This window comes from Callionymus lyra, unplaced genomic scaffold (genome assembly GCF_982586985.1).
Source record: "Callionymus lyra unplaced genomic scaffold, fCalLyr1.hap1.1 HAP1_SCAFFOLD_225, whole genome shotgun sequence".
NCBI lineage: Eukaryota > Metazoa > Chordata > Actinopteri > Syngnathiformes > Callionymidae > Callionymus > Callionymus lyra.
In genome coordinates, this window is record NW_028258662.1 from 52501 (window position 1) to 62500 (window position 10000).

The 10000-nt window shown below is 58.4% G+C and overlaps 1 non-coding gene across 1 annotated transcript; it reads right to left on the reverse strand.

Annotated features, from left to right (window-relative positions):
* Positions 1-8198: 8198 nt before the first annotated feature.
* Positions 8199-8317, reverse strand: LOC148057993 (5S ribosomal RNA). The gene has a single exon (XR_015710259.1). It is a non-coding gene; the product is annotated as a 5S ribosomal RNA (ribosomal RNA).
* Positions 8318-10000: the final 1683 nt, after the last annotated feature.

Below are 10000 nucleotides of genomic sequence, written 5' to 3' on the forward strand. Positions count from 1 at the left end.
CCACTGGGTCAGACGGGACGCCTCGGTCTCACTGGAGGTTTCGGCAGAGGTGGCAAGCCACAACGCTTGATCGGACCCGCTAAGTCCGGAGGAACCGTCCGCCCGCAATGGGTGGGGGCCCTCCGATGGCGGGTCACGTTGGCAGATCGGTCATCGGTGTAGGTGGTATCACAGTGCGTCCATGACGCGCGAAGGTCGGCTTGAGCCTGAGCTCTTTCCCCGCCGCCTGCGCTGGAGCTCGATACTCTGTCCAAGTATCCTTCGCTCCTATTAACCTCTAGGTGGTTGCGCTCGTGACATCAAAAAGACCACTTTTTGAAGAGCAGTCACACTCGGAAAAAATTTCTTTCGTCAGGCAAAAGAACCAGAGTTCTCCGCGGCCATCCACTCCAACCTTGTCCGACTTTGAGGCACCAGGCTCGGCCACCCTCCGAGCCTTTTCCTTCCCTCTCCTGTTATGGTGCCTCCCTATTAACCTCTAGGTGGTTGCGCTCGTGACATCAAAAAGACCACTTTTTGAGGAGCAGTCACACTCGGAAAAAATTTCTTTCGTCAGGCAAAAGAACCAGAGTTCTCCGCGGCCATCCACTCCAACCTTGTCCGACTTTGAGGCACCAGGCTCGGCCACCCTCCGAGCCTTTTCCTTCCCTCTCCTGTTATGGTGCCTCCCTATTAACCTCTAGGTGGTTGCGCTCGTGACATCAAAAAGACCACTTTTTGAGGAGCAGTCACACTCGGAAAAAATTTCTTTCGTCAGGCAAAAGAACCAGAGTTCTCCGCGGCCATCCACTCCAACCTTGTCCGACTTTGAGGCACCAGGCTCGGCCACCCTCCGAGCCTTTTCGCTCCCTCTCCTGTTATGGTGCCTCCCTATTAACCTCTAGGTGGTTGCGCTCGTGACATCAAAAAGACCACTTTTTGAGGAGCAGTCACACTCGGAAAAAATTTCTTTCGTCAGGCAAAAGAACCAGAGTTCTCCGCGGCCATCCACTCCAACCTTGTCCGACTTTGAGGCACCAGGCTCGGCCACCCTCCGAGCCTTTTCACTCCCTCTCCTGTTATGGTGCCTCCCTATTAACCTCTAGGTGGTTGCGCTCGTGACATCAAAAAGACCACTTTTTGAGGAGCAGTCACACTCGGAAAAAATTTCTTTCGTCAGGCAAAAGAACCAGAGTTCTCCGCGGCCATCCACTCCAACCTTGTCCGACTTTGAGGCACCAGGCTCGGCCACCCTCCGAGCCTTTTCCTTCCCTCTCCTGTTATGGTGCCTCCCTATTAACCTCTAGGTGGTTGCGCTCGTGACATCAAAAAGACCACTTTTTGCAGAGCAGTCACACTCGGAAAAAATTTCTTTCGTCAGGCAAAAGAACCAGAGTTCTCCGCGGCCATCCACTCCAACCTTGTCCGACTTTGAGGCACCAGGCTCGGCCACCCTCCGAGCCTTTTCACTCCCTCTCCTGTTATGGTGCCTCCCTATTAACCTCTAGGTGGTTGCGCTCGTGACATCAAAAAGACCACTTTTTGCAGAGCAGTCACACTCGGAAAAAATTTCTTTCGTCAGGCAAAAGAACCAGAGTTCTCAGCGGTCATCCACTCCAACCTTGTCCGACTTTGAGGCACCAGGCTCGGCCACCCTCCGAGCCTTTTCACTCCCTCTCCTGTTATGGTGCCTCCCTATTAACCTCTAGGTGGTTGCGCTCGTGACATCAAAAAGACCACTTTTTGCAGAGCAGTCACACTCGGAAAAAATGTATTTCGTCTGGCAAAAGAACCAGAGTTTTCAGCGGTCATCCACTCCAACCTTGTCCGATTTTGAGGCACCAGGCTCGGCCACCCTCCGAGCCTTTTCACTCCCTCTCCTGTTATGGTGCCTCCCTATTAACCTCTAGGTGGTTGCGCTCGTGACATCAAAAAGACCACTTTTTGCAGAGCAGTCACACTCGGAAAAAATTTCTTTCGTCAGGCAAAAGAACCAGAGTTTTCAGCGGTCATCCACTCCAACCTTGTCCGATTTTGAGGCACCAGGCTCGGCCACCCTCCGAGCCTTTTCACTCCCTCTCCTGTTATGGTGCCTCCCTATTAACCTCTAGGTGGTTGCGCTCGTGACATCAAAAAGACCACTTTTTGCAGAGCAGTCACACTCGGAAAAAATTTCTTTCGTCTGGCAAAAGAACCAGAGTTTTCAGCGGTCATCCACTCCAACCTTGTCCGACTTTGAGGCACCAGGCTCGGCCACCCTCCGAGCCTTTTCACTCCCTCTCCTGTTATGGTGCCTCCCTATTAACCTCTAGGTGGTTGCGCTCGTGACATCAAAAAGACCACTTTTTGAGGAGCAGTCACACTCGGAAAAAATTTATTTCGTCTGGCAAAAGAACCAGAGTTTTCAGCGGTCATCCACTCCAACCTTGTCCGATTTTGAGGCACCAGGCTCGGCCACCCTCCGAGCCTTTTCACTCCCTCTCCTGTTATGGTGCCTCCCTATTAACCTCTAGGTGGTTGCGCTCGTGACATCAAAAAGACCACTTTTTGCAGAGCAGTCACACTCGGGAAAAATTTATTTCGTCTGGCAAAAGAACCAGAGTTTTCAGCGGTCATCCACTCCAACCTTGTCCGATTTTGAGGCACCAGGCTCGGCCACCCTCCGAGCCTTTTCACTCCCTCTCCTGTTATGGTGCCTCCCTATTAACCTCTAGGTGGTTGCGCTCGTGACATCAAAAAGACCACTTTTTTCAGAGCAGTCACACTCGGGAAAAATTTCTTTCGTCTGGCAAAAGAACCAGAGTTTTCAGCGGTCATCCACTCCAACCTTGTCCGATTTTGAGGCACCAGGCTCGGCCACCGTCCGAGCCTTTTCACTCCCTCTCCTGTTATGGTGCCTCCCTATTAACCTCTAGGTGGTTGCGCTCGTGACATCAAAAAGACCACTTTTTTCAGAGCAGTCACACTCGGGAAAAATTTCTTTCGTCTGGCAAAAGAACCAGAGTTTTCAGCGGTCATCCACTCCAACCTTGTCCGATTTTGAGGCACCAGGCTCGGCCACCCTCCGAGCCTTTTCACTCCCTCTCCTGTTATGGTGCCTCCCTATTAACCTCTAGGTGGTTGCGCTCGTGACATCAAAAAGACCACTTTTTTCAGAGCAGTCACACTCGGGAAAAATTTCTTTCGTCTGGCAAAAGAACCAGAGTTATCAGCGGTCATCCACTCCAACCTTGTCCGACGTTGAGGCACCGATGTCGGCCAAGTTCTGAGCGTTCCACCGCCGAATGCCACTGGTCCTCAACACAGCGGACTTCCAATCCAACCTTGTCCGACTTTGAGGCACCGAAGTCGGCCTCAGCCCGAGCCTTCCCCCGCCGACCTCACTGGAGCCCGCCATCCAGGGACCGGCGGAGGTCGCCCGCATGACCGCGGCAAAGTGTCTCAAAGTCGGGCACGACCGCTCGAGTCACCCGCCAACCCGGTCCGGGGCACCTCCAGGGACCGGCGGAGGTCGCCCGCATGACCGCGGCAAAGTGTCTCAAAGTCGGGCATGACCGCTCGAGTCACCCGCCAACCCGGTCCGGGGCACCTCCAGGGACCGGCGGAGGACGCCCGCATGACCGCGACAAAGTGTCTCAAAGTCGGGCACGACCGCTCGAGTCACCCGCCAACCCGGTCCGGGGCACCTCCAGGGACCGGCGGAGGACGCCCGCATGACCGCGACAAAGTGTCTCAAAGTCGGGCATGACCGCTCGAGTCACCCGCCAACCCTTTCCGGGGCACCTCCAGGGACCGGCGGAGGACGCCCGCATGACCGCGACAAAGTGTCTCAAAGTCGGGCATGACCGCTCGAGTCACCCGCCAACCCGGTCCGGGGCACCTCCAGGGACCGGCGGAGGACGCCCGCATGACCGCGACAAAGTGTCTCAAAGTCGGGCACGACCGCTCGAGTCACCCGCCAACCCGGTCCGGGGCACCTCCAGGGACCGGCGGAGGACGCCCGCATGACCGCGACAAAGTGTCTCAAAGTCGGGCACGACCGTTCGAGTCACCCGCCAACCCGGTCCGGGGAACCTCCGGGGACCGGCGGAGGTCGCTCGCATGACCGCGACAAAGTGTCTCAAAGTCGGGCACGACCGCTCGAGTCACCCGCCAACCCGGTCCGGGGCACCTCCAGGGACCGGCGGAGGACGCCCGCATGACCGCGACAAAGTGTCTCAAAGTCGGGCATGACCGTTCGAGTCACCCGCCAACCCGGTCCGGGGCACCTCCAGGGACCGGCGGAGGAGGCCCGCATGACCGCGACAAAGTGTCTCAAAGTCGGGCATGACCGCTCGAGTCACCCGCCAACCCGGTCCGGGGCACCTCCGGGGACCGGCGGAGGACGCCCGCATGACCGCGACAAAGTGTCTCAAAGTCGGGCACGACCGCTCGAGTCACCCGCCAACCCGGTCCGGGGCACCTCCGGGGACCGGCGGAGGACGCCCGCATGACCGCGACAAAGTGTCTCAAAGTCGGGCACGACCGCTCGAGTCACCCGCCAACCCGGTCCGGGGCACCTCCGGGGACCGGCGGAGGACGCCCGCATGACCGCGACAAAGTGTCTCAAAGTCGGGCATGACCGCTCGAGTCACCCGCCAACCCGGTCCGGGGCACCTCCGGGGACCGGCGGAGGACGCCCGCATGACCGCGACAAAGTGTCTCAAAGTCGGGCACGACCGCTCGAGTCACCCGCCAACCCGGTCCGGGGCACCTCCGGGGAGCAGTGGAGGTCGCTCGCATGACCGCGACAAAGTGTCTCAAAGTCGGGCATGACCGCTCGAGTCGCCCGCCATCCCGGTCCGGAGCTCAACACTTTGTCGTTTTTTCCACTCCCTCCCCATTAACCTCTAGGTGGTTGCGCTCGTGACATCAAAAAGACCACTTTTTGCAGAGCAGTCACACTCGGAAAAAATTCGTTTCGTCTGGCAAAAGAACCAGAGTTCTCAGCGGGCTTCCAGTCCAACCTTGTCCGATTTTGAGGCACCAGGCTCGGCCACAGTCCGAGCCCATTCACTCCCTCCCCTGTTGTACTCGCTCCCTATTAACCTCTAGGTGGTTGCGCTCGTGACATCAAAAAGACCACTTTTTGAGGAGCAGTCACACTTGGGAAAAATCCGTTTGCGCTCACACCATCCCTCCCCATTAACCTCTAGGTGGTTGCGCTCGTGACATCAAAAAGACCACTTTTTGAGGAGCAGTCACACTTAGGAAAAATCCGTTTGCGCTCACACCATCCCTCCCCATTAACCTCTAGGTGGTTGCGCTCGTGACATCAAAAAGACCACTTTTTGAGGAGCAGTCAGACACCGAGGTTTTCTGGATTTATGTCCGTTTTCCTGGTTCTCTGACTCGGGCACCTTGTGACCGACATCCCCCCCTTCCCTGGTTCTATTTTGCCGATACTTTGGTGAGTTTTCTACCCGCAAACCAAGCCCCCCAAGCCCGCCGCCTGGTGGGGGAACATGCCCCCTGGTCCTGGTTCTATTTTAGGACACTTTGGTGAGTTTTCTACCCGCAAACCAAGCCCCCCAAGCCCGCCGCCTGGTGGGGGAACATGCCCCCTGGTCCCGGTTCTATTTTAGGACACTTTGGTGAGTTTTCTACCCGCAAACCAAGCCCCCCAAGCCCGCCGCCTGGTGGGGGAAGATGCCCCCTGGTCCCGGTTCTATTTTAGGACACTTTGGTGAGTTTTCTACCCGCAAACCAAGCCCCCCAAGCCCGCCGCCTGGTGGGGGAACATGCCCCCTGGTCCCGGTTCTATTTTAGGACACTTTGGTGAGTTTTCTACCCACACTGCAGGTCCCCAAATGCCGCCATCTGGTGGGGGAACATGCCGCCTGCACCGGTTCTATTTTAAGTCACTTTGGTGAGTTTTCTGCCCACACTACGGGTCCCCAAATGCCGCCATCTGGTGGGGGAACATGCCGCCTGCACCGGTTCTATTTTAAGTCACTTTGGTGAGTTTTCTGCCCACACTACGGCTCCCCAAATGCCGCCATCTGGTGGGGGAACATGCCGCCTGCACCGGTTCTATTTTAAGTCACTTTGGTGAGTTTTCTGCCCACACTACGGGTCCCCAAATGCCGCCATCTGGTGGGGGAACATGCCGCCTGCACCGGTTCTATTTTAAGTCACTTTGGTGAGTTTTCTGCCCACACTACGGGTCCCCAAATGCCGCCATCTGGTGGGGGAACATGCCGCCTGCACCGGTTCTATTTTAAGTCACTTTGGTGAGTTTTCTGCCCACACTACGGCTCCCCAAATGCCGCCATCTGGTGGGGGAACATGCCGCCTGCACCGGTTCTATTTTAAGTCACTTTGGTGAGTTTTCTACCCACACTACGGGTCCCCAAATGCCGCCATCTGGTGGGGGAACATGCCGCCTGCACCGGTTCTATTTTAAGTCACTTTGGTGAGTTTTCTGCCCACACTACGGGTCCCCAAATGCCGCCATCTGGTGGGGGAACTGCCGCCTAGTCCCGGTTCTATTTTAGGTCACTTTTCTCACTTTCTGACCCACAAATAATGCCCCAAATGCCGCCGCCTGGTGGGGGGAACTGCCGCCTAGTCCCGGTTCTATTTTAGGTCACTTTTCTCACTTTCTTACCCACAAATAATGCCCCAAATGCCGCCGCCTGGTGGGGGGAACTGCCGCCTAGTCCCGGTTCTATTTTAGGTCACTTTTCTCACTTTCTGACCCACAAATAATGCCCCAAATGCCGCCGCCTGGTGGGGGGAACTGCCGCCTAGTCCCGGTTCTATTTTAGGTCACTTTTCTCACTTTCTGACCCACAAATAATGCCCCAAATGCCGCCGCCTGGTGGGGGGAACTGCCGCCTAGTCCCGGTTCTATTTTAGGTCACTTTTCTCACTTTCTGACCCACAAATAATGCCCCAAATGCCGCCGCCTGGTGGGGGGAACTGCCGCCTAGTCCCGGTTCTATTTTAGGTCACTTTTCTCACTTTCTTACCCACAAATAATGCCCCAAATGCCGCCGCCTGGTGGGGGGAACTGCCGCCTAGTCCCGGTTCTATTTTAGGTCACTTTTCTCACTTTCTTACCCACAAATAATGCCCCAAATGCCGCCGCCTGGTGGGGGGAACTGCCGCCTAGTCCCGGTTCTATTTTAGGTCACTTTTCTCACTTTCTGACCCACAAATAATGCCCCAAATGCCGCCGCCTGGTGGGGGGAACTGCCGCCTAGTCCCGGTTCTATTTTAGGTCACTTTTCTCACTTTCTGACCCACAAATAATGCCCCAAATGCCGCCGCCTGGTGGGGGGAACTGCCGCCTAGTCCCGGTTCTATTTTAGGTCACTTTTCTCACTTTCTGACCCACAAATAATGCCCCAAATGCCGCCGCCTGGTGGGGGGAACTGCCGCCTAGTCCCGGTTCTATTTTAGGTCACTTTTCTCACTTTCTGACCCACAAATAATGCCCCAAATGCCGCCGCCTGGTGGGGGGAACTGCCGCCTAGTCCCGGTTCTATTTTAGGTCACTTTTCTCACTTTCTGACCCACAAATAATGCCCCAAATGCCGCCGCCTGGTGGGGGGAACTGCCGCCTAGTCCCGGTTCTATTTTAGGTCACTTTTCTCACTTTCTTACCCACAAATAATGCCCCAAATGCCGCCGCCTGGTGGGGGGAACTGCCGCCTAGTCCCGGTTCTATTTTAGGTCACTTTTCTCACTTTCTTACCCACAAATAATGCCCCAAATGCCGCCGCCTGGTGGGGGGAACTGCCGCCTAGTCCCGGTTCTATTTTAGGTCACTTTTCTCACTTTCTGACCCACAAATAATGCCCCAAATGCCGCCGCCTGGTGGGGGGAACTGCCGCCTAGTCCCGGTTCTATTTTAGGTCACTTTTCTCACTTTCTGACCCACAAATAATGCCCCAAATGCCGCCGCCTGGTGGGGGGAACTGCCGCCTAGTCCCGGTTCTATTTTAGGTCACTTTTCTCACTTTCTTACCCACAAATAATGCCCCAAATGCCGCCGCCTGGTGGGGGGAACTGCCGCCTAGTCCCGGTTCTATTTTAGGTCACTTTTCTCACTTTCTGACCCACAAATAATGCCCCAAATGCCGCCGCCTGGTGGGGGGAACTGCCTGCTAGTCCCGGTTCTATTTTAGGTCACTTTTCTCACTTTTCTACCCACAAATAATGGCAAAAAAAAATGCTTACAGCACCCAGTATTCCCAGGCGGTCTCCCATCCAAGTACTAACTGGGCCCGACCCTGCTTGGCTTCCGAGATCAGACGAGATCGGGCTCATTCAGGGTGGTGTGGCCGTAAGCGAGGGAAGCGCTTGTGAAATGCCCCAAAGTGTTGAAAATGTTCCCCAGGCCCCTGGTTCCCCATCCCCGCAGGAGGAGGCTCCCCAGGCCCCCTGGTTCCCCATCCCCGCAGGAGGAGGCTCCCCAGGCCCCCTGGTGCAGGAGGAGGCTCCCCAGGCCCCTGGTTCCCCATCCCCGCAGGAGGAGGCTCCCCAGGCCCCCTGGTTCCCCATCCCCGCAGGAGGAGGCTCCCCAGGCCCCATGGTTCCCCATCACCGCAGGAGGAGGCTCCCCAGGCCCCTGGTTCCCCATCCCCGCAGGAGGAGGCTCCCCAGGCCCCCTGGTTCCCCATCCCCGCAGGAGGAGGCTCCCCAGGCCCCATGGTTCCCCATCACCGCAGGAGGAGGCTCCCCAGGCCCCCTGGTTCCCCATCCCCGCAGGAGGAGGCTCCCCAGGCCCCCTGGTGCAGGAGGAGGCTCCCCAGGCCCCCTGGTTCCCCATCCCCGCAGGAGGAGGCTCCCCAGGCCCCCTGGTTCTCCATGCCCGCAGGAGGAGGCTCCCCAGGCCCCTGGTTCTCCATCCCCGCAGGAGGAGGCTCCCCAGGCCCCCTGGTTCTCCATCCCCGCAGGAGGAGGCTCCCCAGGCCCCCTGGTTCTCCATCCCCGCAGGAGGAGGCTCCCCAGGCCCCTGGTTCTCCATCCCCGCAGTAGGAGGCTCCCCAGGCCCCCTGGTTCTCCATCCCCGCAGGAGGAGGCTCCCCAGGCCCCCTGGTTCTCCATCCCCGCAGGAGGAGGCTCCCCAGGCCCCCTGGTTCTCCATCCCCGCAGGAGGAGGCTCCCCAGGCCCCTGGTTCTCCATGCCCGCAGGAGGAGGCTCCCCAGGCCCCCATGTTCTCCATGCCCGCAGGAGGAGGCTCCCCAGGCCCCTTGGTTCTCCATCCCCGCAGGAGGAGGCTCCCCAGGCCCCTGGTTCCCCATCCCCGCAGGAGGAGGCTCCCCAGGCCCCCTGGTTCTCCATGCCCGCAGGAGGAGGCTCCCCAGGCCCCCTGGTTCTCCATGCCCGCAGGAGGAGGCTCCCCAGGCCCCCTGGTTCTCCATGCCCGCAGGAGGAGGCTCCCCAGGCCCCCTGGTTCTCCATCCCCGCAGGAGGAGGCTCCCCAGGCCCCTGGTTCTCCATGCCCGCAGGAGGAGGCTCCCCAGGCCCCCTGGTTCTCCATGACCGCAGGAGGAGGCTCCCCAGGCCCCCTGGTTCTCCATCCCCGCAGGAGGAGGCTCCCCAGGCCCCCTGGTTCCCCATCCCCGCAGGAGGAGGCTCCCCAGGCCCCCTGGTTCTCCATGCCCGCAGGAGGAGGCTCCCCAGGCCCCCTGGTTCCCCATCCCCGCAGGAGGAGGCTCCCCAGGCCCCTGGTTCTCCATCACCGCAGGAGGAGGCTCCCCAGGCCCCCTGGTTCTCCATGCCCGCGGGAGGAGGCTCCCCAGGCCCCCTGGTTGGGAGAGGGGGAAAAAGACCAAAGTGTTTAAAAATGCCCCAAAGTGTTGAAAATGTTCCCCAGGCCCCTGGTTCCCCATCCCCGCAGGAGGAGGCTCCCCAGGCCCCCTGGTTGGGAGAGGGGGAAAAAGAGCAAAGTGTTTAAAAATGCCCCAAAGTGTTGAAAATGTTCCCCAGGCCCCTGGTTCCCCATCCCCGCAGGAGGAGGCTCCCCAG